This window comes from Myotis yumanensis, unplaced genomic scaffold, assembly GCF_028538775.1.
Source record: "Myotis yumanensis isolate MYYU_CA2020_CCGP unplaced genomic scaffold, mMyoYum1.0.hap1 SCAF_1, whole genome shotgun sequence".
In the NCBI taxonomy this organism is placed as follows: domain Eukaryota; kingdom Metazoa; phylum Chordata; class Mammalia; order Chiroptera; family Vespertilionidae; genus Myotis; species Myotis yumanensis.
This window is the reverse complement of record NW_027223752.1, coordinates 43,966,335-43,980,880: the sequence shown is the minus strand read 5'-3', so window position 1 is coordinate 43,980,880 and position 14,546 is coordinate 43,966,335. Positions and strand designations below refer to the sequence as shown.

At 40.8% G+C, this 14,546-nt stretch overlaps 1 pseudogene; it reads right to left on the bottom strand.

Moving 5' to 3' along the window:
* Positions 1 to 973: 973 nt before the first annotated feature.
* Positions 974 to 2,710, bottom strand: LOC138992156 (SKA complex subunit 1-like; annotated as a pseudogene).
* Between the last annotated feature and the right edge of the window lie 11,836 nt (positions 2,711 to 14,546).

Here is a 14,546-nt window from a genome sequence, read left to right as displayed (position 1 = left end):
GGGTCCTTAGAGTGAAGGACCCAGGGAGGTCTGGCTCCTTCTAGTCATACTGTATGGTTCAGAACAGAATAATAGAAGTTTAGGGATTTTAGATATGTTAATTTTGATTTTTTAAAAGAGAACCTCATGAGATGAGATTTCCTAATTGAAAAAACTTAAGTTGTTCAGAAGAACTGGATTCAGAAGGGAGAGGAAAGCTTAACATGGGAGCAGCTCAGAGGCACTAACAGGTCTACTGGTAATTACCATGTCCAGAAGCAGGGGTGAGATGGAACACAAATGATTAGCTTTTACAACTTGTTACTTTTCCTAGCCAAAGGCTAATGGAAGAAGGTGATCCTCGCTGCAACCATGGAATAACTGGTTGCAAATGTTGCTCTCTGGGAATTACTCAGAGCATTTACCCTGCAATCAGAGTAGCTATCACTAATTCTCACTTCTTTGCTTGCTCCAAATGTCAAGGCTCATCAAAAAACCACTTCCTAACAATATTCTCATAAGTCATAATTGTTGCAAGTTTTTAAAGATATAAATGTCTAGGTGAAATCTGGTAGTTTTCCCACTATCATCTTTTCTAAATTCACTGTTTAATATGGAATATGTTACACATACAACAGAGAATATATATATACTAGAGGCCCAGTGCATGAAATTCTTGCACTAGTAGGATCCCCCCCCCCCCCCCCCCCCGCCCCACCACCAGCACCTCCCCCTGGTCAAACTCCCAGAAGAACTCCTGGTCGAGGGGAATTTGCATAAAATTTGCATACTATGCTTTTATTATATAGGATATTGTGTATATATAAAATTTAAATATTTATTTTAAAATATATGCTATATTTTAAAGAAATCTAATTTTTTACAAGAGACAGGAAAAGATGATAAAAAACTAAAGAAATTACATATAAAAATTATCTATAAGGAAACTATAGGGATAGCTTCTATACTTGACTGTTGGCTGGTTCAAAAGCTCTCAAGGGCCTTTGGTTATAACATATGAGGTGAGTCCTCCCCTCCCCTGGCAGCCTCCAGCAGTGCCCTAAGTTATTCAGTATCATATGAAACTTCTTGTCAACCTTCAAAGCTATGACTCTTTTATGTCATCTCCCACTCTAAAAGAAGGACCTTTGGTATTCTTTGTTTCTTCATCAGTAAATCTGTGATAGAGATTTCTGGCAGACTCATAGCAGACTATTTGGTTGATGTAGGATCTTTTTTGTTGTTGTTGGCATTATTATAGACGTCCCCCCTTTTACCCTCCTCTAACCCTCCTGCCCCTCTCTCTGGCCATCACCACATTGTTGTCTGTGTCCATGGGCTATGCAAATGTGTTCTTTGGCTAATCTCTTCACCTTCTTTCATCCAGTTCCCCCCATTTCCCTCCTCTCTGACCTCTGTCAGTTTGTTCCATGCATCCATTCCTCTGGTTCATCAGTTTATTTTTTTCATTAGATTCTATATGCAAGTGAGGTCTGTCTTTCTCTCCTGGCTTATTTTGTTTAGCATAAAAACCTCCAGGTCCATTCATGCTGTTGCAAAGGGTAAGAGTTCCTTCCTTTTTACAGCCGAGTAGTATTCCATTCTGTAAATGTACCACCGGTGTTTTATCCACTCATTTGCTGATGGGCACTTGGGCTGTTTCCAGATCTTGGCTATTGTAAATAACACTGCTATGAACTTAGACGTGCATATATTCTTTCTTACAGATGTTTCAGGATTCTTAGGATATATACCCAGAAGTGGGATTTCTGGGTCAAAAGGCAGTTTCATTTTTAATTTTTTTGAGAAACTCTACACATACTGTTTTCCACAGTGGCTGCACCAGTCTGCATTCCCACCACCAGTTCCCTTTTCTCCATAACCTCACCAGCACTTGTTTGTTGATTTATTGATGGTAGCCATTCTGACAAGTGTGAGGTGATATCTCATTGTGGTTTTGATTTACATCTCTCTGATCTTATATTTACTGATTACTGCCTTGTTGGTTTCTTTAATAACATCATTAACTTGACAATAGGTTAAGAAGGATTTCATGTACACAGGAATGCCATTGAACTCATCACAAGTTATAAATGGCATTTCTTTAATTTCTTTGTTCTTCAGGGGTCTTCTTTGTGGCTGCAGATTCCTCAACTTTGACAGGTTTTTCAGGGTCAAGATCAGATATAGTCACAAAGTTCTGGGTCACTGAACTTGAGGCAAATGGGAAGGTATGTTTTCTTTGAGATGTTCCACATTTTACAATCTTCTTCAAGAGATTCACTGAATTCCTCGAGTAAACAGGCAGATTGTACTTGATACTGAATTTCTAATTCCAATTTACTTAGAAGTTTGTTTATTAAATGATTTTATTTCCTATTTTATTTAATATAGTCTTTAAGGTAGATTCTTGACCCATGGTTTCTTAATGACAAAGATTTTTTAAAAAATATATTTTATTGATTTTTTTACAGAGAGGAAGAGAGAGGAATAGAGAGTTAGAAACATCGATGAGAGAGAAACATTGACCAGCTGCCTCCTGCACATCTCCTACTGGGGGTGTGCCTGCAACCAACGTACATGCCCTTGACCAGAATCGAACCCGGGACTTTTCAGTCTGCAGGCTGACGCTCTATCCACTGAGCCAAACCGGTTTCGGCAAAGATTTTTATATATTGACAATCATTTCATTAATATGAGAGCATATTTGTTCCAGATCTGAGGAGGCCATCCTTTAAGCCTCTTGTACAGGTCTGGAAGCAAAAAGTACAATTTAAAGATTTATAATAAAATTAACCTGGATAATCACCCACAATAAAATATTGCTAGTACATATAGAGGCCTCTGTATACCCCTCCTTAATTGCATCTCTCCTCTCTCCCATGAAGAAGTATCCACTCTCCTGAATTTTGAATTCATTATTCTCTTGCTTCTCTTCAGGTTTTACCTTATTTGTATGCATCCCTTGAACTATATTATTTAGTTGTTTAATTTTATATGACTGGAAATCTTACTATATATATTCCTCTGTGTCCTGTTTGTTTCATTCCATGCTATATCCCAAGATAATGCTGATCTAAATGTTCAGTGTGAGATTTTTTTGAAAGCACTAGTGCAGATTCTTACTCCAAATCTTTTTAAAATTTTATCTTTTTTGATGTCCCTTCTCCAGCATTGACCTCCTCTACCCTGCTCCCCTTCTTGCTCCAAATCTTGATGAGAGATGCTCTTAGTTCTTAGGAATTCTCAGAGAAAACTTTTTTCATATTTACTTCTCTACTAATAGTCAAGGCCAAAATAAGTAATAATTTTAATCATCTCCCTGTGAAAAATTGTCCCCCAACTCCACCCCAGTTTACCTCTGAGGGTCTGGTCTTCTCAATGTCCTGGCTTTAGTGGGTGGAGAGGGTAGGCTCTAATCCAACCTCCCATTGTGCTGGGGGGGGGGGGGGCCCAGGCTCTTCTTTCCTCCACTAAAACCCCTGTGTCAAGTCATTGGGCATTAACAGAGGCCATAGACAAGTGCTTCAGTGCTCTCTTTTCTCTTAGATTTAGGTTTTCTCATTGATTTGAATTTCTGAGGATTACTCTTACATCTATTTTCCAGGCTCAGCCTGTAAGAGATCTTTTCATGTGTTTTTAGATGCTCTGTACTGGACAACTTGTCTGCCATATTGCTGACTATAACAGTCTTCCCTAATATGTTTTAGTTTGAATCCTTAGAATTTGATTAGAATATTTCTTTGTAACAAAACACCAATCCTTAGAGTCATATTCTCTTAAGGAATGGCTAAACATGACCTTCAAATGCTTTTAACCTATCTGGTTCAGCTATTCAATACTCCCCATCACAGGCAACCTAACTACCTGAACCAAGAAAGCCAAAAATGTATCATCTCTTCAGCCGACTTTGAAATATTGGTGTGCTGTACGGAGTCTAAGGTCACCCTCATGATCCTCACTTCCTGGTGCTCATACTCTTATGTAATTCCCTACTCTTTAGTGTGGGCAGGACATGTGCCTTGCTTCAAACAAACTCATTTGTATCCTTGCTAACTTATTAGCACTGCTAGTGGGGAATGGCCCATCACCGCCCAGCTCTGATGCTGAATGGTACAGGGCAGAAATACCTCTTCATCTATCTCACATCTTCCCCGTTGGTCCTGTTTCCTTCTTGGCCCCAATGGGCGCTTCATTTTGGAGTATCTACCCCAGAAATCCAAAGCTCAGCAGCCAGTCCTGCTTTGCACTTTTTGCTCCCCTCTTTTGCACAAGGGCACCAAATCACCTCAAATATCCCCTGTGAAGATTTACTAGTACTCTCAGAGGTGAGGACTGGCCCGCTGGGTGATTATCTTGCTAGGTTGGTGCTTAAACTACAATAGGCATGGAAAGAAACATGTCTCACATCTATAGAGCTAATGGGATAAAACAAATTCACTTAATCATTTATTGATTTCTTTATTCAATTGCTGTCACCGAGTGCCTATTAAATGCAAGGAACTGTTAGGTGCCCAGGAAAATAGAAATGGGCACTGCATCATTGAAGTCAGTTGTTTTCCAGTGAAGAACCCATTGAGTTGTGTGAAGAAGAATAGTAGGCAAGAAAGGCCTCAAAGACCCTTTGTGGCTGGGCCATGCTCATGCAGGGCAGGTGCGGTGGCCTTGCCCCTAGGGTAAGGGTACAAGTAGACACTTAACAGCCACAGGGCAGGGCAGTGAAGGAATACAAGCTGTGTCCCAGTTTGCCACCATCTTGCCATATGATGTTGGGCAAGTCCCCTCACCCATCTGGTTTTAGTTTTTCTGTGTTCTCTGTGATAATCTGAAGTCCTCTTTCCTTCTGTCTGGCAGAGAGTCCAAATCTGGGTTCCACTTCTGGCCCTGCTGGCCACTGGCCCAGCTTTTGTGCCTGCTTCTCTAGGCCAGGCTGGGCCAAACACATGGGCATGGCTGGATGTTGCTCTAATAAAAAGCAGTTGACAGCAGAACACCAGGGCCTGTTCATTCCCTGCCAAGTCATGTCAAGTGAAGAAGCACGTGCTCAGAAAAGTTCAGAGTCGCTCCATGGCTTACCCAGGGATGCTTGGAACTAGTTGAAAGGAGGTGGGACAGCTTACCGCGTCTGGATGCCAGGTGCCAGCTGTCAAGCCTAGGGTTTCACATCGGAGCCGAGTTGCTTAAGCTTGGCTGTGGGCCTCTGGGCAAAAGACTGTCTTCATGCCTAGAAGGAGCTGTATACAAACAATGGATCCGTGTCATGGCAGTTGGCAGGGGGAAGGATGGCCGCCTCCAAGGAGAGAACCAACACGCTGGCCCAAATAGGCAAGAAAAGCTTTGAAAATCAGAGGGTTTAGAGATCAGGGAAGGGAACTTTGAACGCTCTTCTAGTTTTAACTTCAATTTAATTTGGTAAATAATTTTTGAGTGCCTATTACTGGACAGACCTCTTACAAGCACACGGGATATGTCAGTGAACAAAACAAAGCCTTCTTGACGTTCACACTCCACAAGAAGAGATAAATGATAATTAACATAATAAATAAAGACATTTTATGGTATATCAGAAAACAAGTGTTTTGGAAACCACTTTTGTGGAAGCCAATGGAAACCTCCAAACAGAGCCATTCAGGACTCTTAAGCACTTACTAGATGGCATTTGGGATGGGATGAGCAAACTTCTGTAGGACATGACTAGAACATCAGAGAAATGTCAAATGACCAGACCAAGGTAAAGGCTTGTCTCCAGAAATCTCTCAGGACACTTTTGCTCTCATTGCTTGGTCTATCACTACCTGCAAAGCTGGGGCCCTTATCCACTGTGCCAAGTACACCTGGGTCCCAGCGCCTGGGGGAGTGAAGGGAGACAAGAGTAAGCACAATTATCATATCAATCAGAGCTGTTTTGGAGACACACTCCCAAATTTCCTTCACTCTCCTAGCTATTCTGAGTTAGAAAACCATCTGCAGAGAATTGTGTATCTTGTGAGTTGCAGGAAACTAAACCTGGAGCCATCCATTTGATTTTCTTCCTGTGAAAAGAAGAAACACTGTTTTTTAAATTGACAGTTGCTAAGAATGCTATTGCTAACACTTGTTTGAAGAGGTAAGCAGAAAACCCAAATTTGAAAAAGAGCCTGACATCCTAAGATTGAATATGTACTTCAAATCTCAGATACATTGCCCGTGGGGGCTCCTCATAGAATCCTACTGAAAGCCTTAGGAGGCAAAGATTGAAAATAAATAGTTGTTGCCCTAGCCAGTTTGGCTCAGGGGTTGGAGCATCGGCCTGAGGACTGAAGGGTTGAGGGTTTGATTCCTGGTCAAGGGCACATACCTCGGTTGTAGGCTTGATCCCTGGCCCCTGGTCAGGTCACATGTGGGAGACAACTTATCAACGTGTCTCTCTCACATCAATGTTTCTCTCTTTCTCTCTTTCTTTCTCCCCCTCCCCCCCATCCCTCCCTCTCTTCCATTCTCTCTCAAAATCAATGGAAAAATATCCTGAGTGAGGATTAAAAATAATAATAAAATAAACAGTTTATAGTGGCGGGATGGTGAGGGCTGGGTGGGTCCTTACTAAGCAGAGCTTCAGGCACTGACGGTCAGTGCTCTGAAGGCCCCACCCGTCTGACCATATGTCAAGGCCCCTGCTGAATGTTCCTCCTGCGCCATGGCTGAGTGCAGGGAATGCTTACTGGGCTGTGGCACACACACTGTGGGTTGTGAGGGTTGTGAGGGAGATCTGGCTCTCCCCAAAGAATGATGGCGACCATTAGGGGAGAAGTGGGAAGAGATGGAGGTCCCACAAAGGTGGGTGGAGGTACGAAGCAGAGAAATATATATTTTTCTATTAGTCTGATGATAGCCAAAGAATAAAATAAAATAAAATAATGGATGTCTGAAAAGTTAAAAGAGAAGGGTTAAGAGCAGATATTTCCTAAACAGAAAAAAGAGTTCAAACAGAACTGTAAGGCCAAGTAGAGAAGTCTCCCCTATTGACCAGCAACATGGATGAGAGGATGTCCAGGCCTAGAGCGGCAGGGTCCTGTGAGTGCACTTGCTCCCAGAACTAAGAAAAGAGGATCTGGCTGCCCAGGCAAAAGCTCTGACTTGAGAGAGAGGTGAAAAAGCAGGTCAGAGAAGCCCGAGGCCCTTCCTGCATGGCTCCCTCCATCCAGTAGCCAGGGAAGCTTCAGAGGAGAGAGTTTCAGAAACCACACCCCAGGTGGTCAGGAGACCAGCAAGCCTAGAAGATTGTAGCTGGACGCATGCCCAGTATCATTCTAGAAGAGTACCCAGTCCCTTCTCAACCACATTACAGCAACAAGACAGGGGATGTAAGCAACAGGAAGAGATGGAATATTTAAGCAGGCCTTGGCGTTTAAGTGGTTGGTTCCAGCACATGCCTGTTCTGAGGTTTGCTTAATGGGAGCTTTCTAATAGGAAGCTTTATTTCTGGTTAATAAAAAATGGGGAAATTCTTGGTCATAAGTCTCCAGGGTCTCAAATAGCAAATCTATTCTCCATCTCAGGGGTTCTAAATGGCAGGTCATCTTACTGAGGGGATGGAATAGTGACTAAAGCTTTTGGCCGCAGCTCCTCCTGCCGCAGGGGTGGTGGCAGCTGGGACTCCTACAGTGTCGGTAGGTGGAGTGGTAGCTGGGCAGGTGGTTTAGATACAGTGGTGTACTTGGGCTTTCGGCATAAAGCAGAACGTTTGGACAGTGGAGTCGGCCCAACCTGGTCATAAATTGACTCTGTCATTCTCTTGTGTGTTTTTTGTTTTTTTGTTTTTACTGTTTTCTTGTTGAAAATATTTCAAAGAACACTGAAAGTTAAAGTTCCCCTGCACACCTACTCCTGAGGGGGAAACACTCTTAAAATTGGACGTTTATTTTTTTTATGCCAATGCCAATAACTATGGCTCCAGCTGTCAATATAGACTATGTAGATGCACAATTTTGAGCTTTTTACACACAAATGGAATTATACTAAGCAGACTTCTTGAATTTCTCCTTTGCTTACTACATACCCTTGCACGCCTAAATATAGAGAAATATCTCCTTTTAAAAGCTGTGTTGTGTTTCATACTGAGTTCAGGTCATACTATATTTAATAAGCTCTCCAGTAATGGTTATTTTAATATTTCCATGGTTTCTTTTTGTTGTTGAAAACGATGCTGCAAAAAATAATCCATCTGTACCTAAATATGTGTACATCTGCTGAGTATTTCTATAGGATACGTTCCTAGAAGTGGAATTGCTGCATTGATGAGTGTGCATACTTAAGTGATTATTACATTGCCAAGTTTCTAAAAGAAAGTTGGGCCAATTTGCATTCCCACCTATAAATGACAAGTGGCCTTTGCTACGCAACTTCACCTGTATTTCTATTGCCATGTTCACTTTACGTGATGGACACGTAGCTCAGCATGTTGTGCTCGTTAGACATGAGGACCTAGTACATGCTCTTTACCGTTGTCACAGGAGCTTCCCACAACACCAGCTCATGGCAGCACGGTTTCAGATCCCAGAGCATTCTGCTTCAGAGGTCACCACTACGGGCAACCGAAGCCTGAGGCTATCCTGGCTTACACGACAGCGGTCATTGCCTAATTCTATACCCGAATTTTATGCCAGGGAAAATATAGGCAATATATTTTTCTTCCTTACCCACCTTGAAGTCTGATAAACACCATGGAGATTTTTAATTTTCTTGCTTGTCTCCAGGTGTGACCAACATTGCCAAGATCCTTTCTTTAAGACTTAGATTCACATTTGCTTTTTTCTTGGACAAGACTGAGGGCAAATGATCAGAGGCAAGAATTGTCTAACTCAGATCTTTCCGAATGGCCCTCAGGGTGGGGTAAGGCCCGAAGGAGAGGTTGAGTACCCTGTCCCCTCCAAGCCCCTGTGGTTAAAAGAGAAGCAAGGGATTCCTCGCTCCCATTCCCAGCGATTAAAAGGAGGCTAACTAGACCTCTCCCATCTCCAGTAAATACAGGGGAGCCCAATGCCCCTCCCCTATCTCCTCTGCAACGACTGCAGCATTCCTTTATCTGTTATGTATTGGTTTATAATTGAGACTTTATATTTTTGAAAATGTTCCAATGATTTAAAATTTTAGAAAATAATTAGTGGAACATGGAAAGGAAGCCTGCCTCCAGCCTTAGTCCCTGATTCAGCTCTAGCCCGATCTTAAGTCTGATCCAACGTGACATTAGTACCTTCCACTCTACCGGTCAGTGGACTCTGAAGATAATCTTCAGTGCTGTATATAGCTGGCTGTCAACTACCTCTCCCAGCCTTTCTATGTTGCTCTCAGAAACTACACCTGCTCCAAGGTGTGTATGTGTGGGTCCTCCCTCCCTGCCCTGCACCCCACTTCTTCAACTTGCTGACCTGTATCCACTCTGCACTGGGTCTCACCTCTGACCTTTTGGTTGGTCCTCCCCACAGCCCCTTTCTTCCATTTTCCACAACACCAATTACACATTTCAGCATGCGTCTGAAAACCCACCCTTCAAGCGCTTCCTCAGCAGCTTCCTCTGGACCTCATTATTTCAGAAGTATTATATTGAGTGTCTATGGTTCTTATGGTTGCAGAGGGTTGACTAAAGCAGTCTTAGTGGGTGAGTATTGTTTGCCTGTAGAAGGTGTACATACTTCTCTATATGGAAAACTCGCCAGTGAGAATGGCCCATAGGAATGGACTTGAGATCTGAAGTTAGACAATATGACCCTCCTGGGACCTGCTGCAAGGCCACTGTGTGAGATGGAGAAAACTAGTGATTTTGCTGAACTGCTCAGGCTCTTATCAAAGTCCTTATTTCTTATCACAGTTTTTATGTTCATCTCAGAAGAACATATTACCAATGTTCTTATGATATATGATCAAGAACAAAGTGGATTCTCCCACCCCTACCAGGCATTAAGATTCTTTGTCCTTGATCAGTCCAGCATGGGAAAGTTCCACCTACGTTTGGAAATGTATGGAGAAGTCTGTTAATGAGCTCTGGTTCCTGCCTTCCCACTGGAACCCACTGTTTCTCACAGAACTTACAAAACACCTTTTAGTGTAGGAGTTATAAAACACCAAAACAAAAAACCTAAAACAAATAACAACACCTAGATACTATATCAACAATATTATGAGGTAGTTATGAGGTAGGTGCAAAATATTTATGGGAGTCAGCAAAGCCAATTTAGTCAGGGTTTACTTGTTCTGGAGAAAAGAAACAAGAATTACTAAAAATCTATGTGAGAATATTTATGAAATTGATCTGATGGCAGTGAGCCACAAGGAAGAAGCCCTCGTGTAGGTGGCAAGCTACAAGGGGCTGATTTATGTCAATATTTTCACAGAAAAATATTTTAAAATATATTTAATATACCTCTGTATATTAAACGTTAACATATTTATGTATATTTATGTTTATTAAACAGATACATGTTACATTTCAATGGATATAATCAGAGAAAAAGAACAAGGAATTGTTCTGGATATGTTCATTTAAAGTGTGTGCATAGGCAATTGATATAGAGAAATGCTAGTACACTTGTAACTTCTACTTCTGCAACCATAATTCAACAAAAAATTTGGAGTGAAATAGAGATTCTCCAAATTAAAATGCCTCCGTGCTCACTTTAAACAGACACTGTGTATGTTTTTATGAACTGTCAATTGCACTTAACAAGTACATCTTCTGAAAGAGTTCTTTTTATAATATGGTAGAGCAAACAGCCTACCTCTGTCACAGATAACAACTCTAAAATCTGAACAATATGAAAAAGTCTCTTTGAGGGCTCTGGAGAGTATGGAAAATCAGGAAGGGGGGTCAAAACTTGAAAGAAGTGACTGCCAATGACCAGCACCAGTTTTGCTCTAAGGACAATCGTGGTGTGAGTAAGAGGAATTCAAACTTCAGTAGAAAATCTACCTGTGCCTCTTTGGCAACATGACTCAGAGGAAGGAGACCTGGACAACTAGGACCACTGGAAAGTAATGAGGGAAACTCTAGAATAAGAGAACCAACCAGAGAAGGGAGTGTCAAAGTCTGTGTATAAACCTGGCTCAAGACTCTGGCAGACTGTGGAACCACACAGGCAGAGACACCATCAAGACAGGCAAGTTTGAATTTTCCATTTTGAGTCTAACCAAAGTACTTGTCTTATAAGGAAAAAAAAAAAAAAAAAAAAAAAAAGAACACCCTGGAAGAATAGAACAGAATTAAAAGTCTCTACAACATAGAGTCAACATGTCAAAGACCCAATTCATAATTACCTGACATTTGAAGAACTTGGTAAATATGACCCATTCCTAAAGGAAAGAATAATCAACAGATGCCAATGCCAAGAAAATGTAGATGTTGGAACTGTCAGGAAAGAACTTTAAAGCAGTTATTATAACTATGCTCAATCAGGTAAAAGAAAATATATTGATAACAAATTAAAAAATAGACAATCTCGAAAGAAAAGGTGAAGTTATAGCAAATGTGCAAAAGTTGTACATAATTGTGAATGTGCAATGATGGTGTGTCAGGCATGTGACTGCCTCCTCTCATGGATGTTCTGAATGACAACGAAATGGAAAAATGCTGTATTAAGCAGTAAGGAACTACTAACCTTTTTATTTGATTATTGTTTGGTTGGTTTTTTTTAAGAGATTGTCATAGTAAAAGATGTAGTCTTTTTAAAAGTTCTTATTAAAAGGAATATAAATGATTGAAAAAGAAATAGACTGTAGATGGAGTACCAAAAAAAGGCAAGAAATGTTTATAGCAAATATAATAAAATGTTATATTATTATTGGAAGTACCCTAAAATTGATAAGAAATATAGCAAGAAGAAAATATAGCAGATATCAAAGAATAATAGACAGAAGACATAGACTTACAACTCCTAAAAGAAAAAATGATAAAACAAATTTAACTAAAAGGCTGGTCTCGGTATTATTCAAGGAAATGCAAACCGAAAAAATGATATTATTTTTTGCTAATTAAGTTAGCAAAACTTTGATGATAATATTTGTTTGAACTGAGGGATAAAAAACTACATATTCTTATTTAATATAAAACAGTGAAGCTGATTTGAAAAGTAATTGACAATATGTAACAAGAGCTATATGAGTATTCATATCATTAAATCTAATAATACTCTTTTGGATATTTAGGCAATAATCTCAAATATTAGAAAGCTACATAAATGAAATTGTGCATCCTTCACCAAGTAACTTATAACTAAGTAAATTAAGATACATTCATGTAATGGAAAGTTGTAGTCATTAAAATCAAATGGCTATGAAGACTATGTAGCAAAATCGAGAGCTATGAATGAAGAAAGCAGTCAACAATATGTATAACGTATAATAATTCTCTAAAAATGCCTTTGAAAGATAAACCAAATTATTGTACTGTAGCAGTCCCCCCTTATTCTCAGGGGATATGGTCCAAGACCCCCAATGGATGCCTGAACCATGGATAGTACCAAACCCTATACATATTATGTTTTTTCCTATGCATACATCCCATAACAAAGTTTAACTTAGGCACAGTAAAAGATTACTAACAACAACTAATAATAAAATAGAACAATTATAACAATATACTATAATAAAAGTTATGTGAATGTGGTCTCTTTCTCAGCAAACTAGCATGAATTTCTTTTTCCTTCTTTATAATTTTACAGATGGAAAATTTATTCTTATAATAGATAATAGAAACCTCAGCATATGATTTTTAAAAATTTATTAAGTCAAGAACTTTCATTTTTTTTTACTTAAAGGAAGCATTTACGGCTTCTCCCTGACATATCCAAATTGTCAGCATCCCCACTCTTACGTTTTGGGGCCTTCACTAAGTAAAGCAAAGGTGACTTGGACACAAGCACTGCGGAGACCGAGATGGCTGCTAAGTGTTAACGGGTGGGTAGCATGTATAGTGTGGATACACTGGACCAAGGAATGAGTCACATCCCAGGTGGCATGGAGTAGGACAGCATCAGATTTCATCAATGCTCAGAATGACATAAAATTTAGAACGTATGAATTGTTTTTTTCTGGATATATCAATTTAATATTTTTAGAGCACAGTTGACTGTGAGTAACTGAAACCATGTAAAAGGAAACCATGGATAATGGGGGACTACTGTAACTGTGTGAGGGTAGTGGGGTTTCCGGGTTTTGACTCAATTCCCCTCTAGTTTAAAACTATTTAGGTGCTTAAAATTGTAGTTTTTAAAACAGTCTAAGGAAAGGTTTAAATGACTTTGGGGAGTGGGAATAATGAGAAAGGCATGGATTGAGAGGTGAGGAGGAAATGATGGCACCTTGATGATGGGTGGGCTGTGGGAGAGGGCAGTGTCCAGGGTATTCAGAGACTTCAGGTGATTGGGAAGAGCCAATTCCAGGATCAAAAACAGAGAACACAGAGGGTCAGCAAGTAGAAAATGGAAGAGTGTGGATCCCATCTTGGGCATACTTAGTCTGAAGGACTGGTCAAACTTCTCCATCTAGCAGACCACTGGGAATGGGAGAAATCATAGAGAGAAGGCATGACACCCATTCCCGCAGACGTGAGTTGCTGAGTTCCTGAGATGCGATGAAGTTACCAAAGAAGAGTTGTCAGAAGGGGCAGGGGACAGAACTTCATTGAGGGGTAAGGATAACAACAAAGAGGGACAATGGGACAAGAATATGATTCACCAAACGTAGCGTTAAAGAACTGGGTCCCATCCCAGCTTCCTCACTCAGACAAGTGCAGTGGCTGGTTACATGGGTGGTCCCAACGAGCTCTGCTTCCCTTCCCCTGGAACATGGTCTGGGTGTGTGACTTGTTCTAACCAATGGAATATGGCAGAGGTGTCAGTTCTAGACTTAGGCCTAACAAGGCTGTTGCTCTTTGAGGATCTCTGAGCCACCATGTAAGAAATCAAATTATCCTGCTGCAGAACCCATATAGAGAGGGAGGAGACTATGTGAGGAGAGAGAAGCCCAGCCATCTCAGCATCCCAGATGGGACCAGCCTTTTAGCTGCCCCCAGCCAGGTGCCAGACATGCGAGCAAGCCATCTAAGATAGTCCAGCCCCAGTCACCATCTGATGCAGAAATCCCAAATGAGGCCACAAAAAGAACTGCTCAGCTGAGCCCCGGTCCACCCACACAATCATTTAAAATAATAAATTGGTTGCTGTTTCAAACCACTAAGTTTGGGGTGGCTTGTTATGTGGCACTAGATAACTGAAACCACAAGTGAATCAAGGAACTTACCCTACCCTCAGCTCTCTTGTCTGCAAAACCGAGTCTGCAATGATATCATCCTGATAGTAGGTTTGCCATAATGGTCAAATGAGATCATGTGCTCAGTGATTCTGAAGTTTTTCCGCAAAAGCACATGGGGTGGCAGAGGACAGTGGATGACATACAGCTGGGGTCTGGAGGGTGTGGCTATTTCTTGGAAGGCTTACGGTCTCACGTTAAGCATCAGAGTCAGTTTTGCATTCTGCATCAATTGTTCCCATTATTATTTTGTAATGTCTTTTCTCCAGTTCTGTGCACCCTGTTATCCT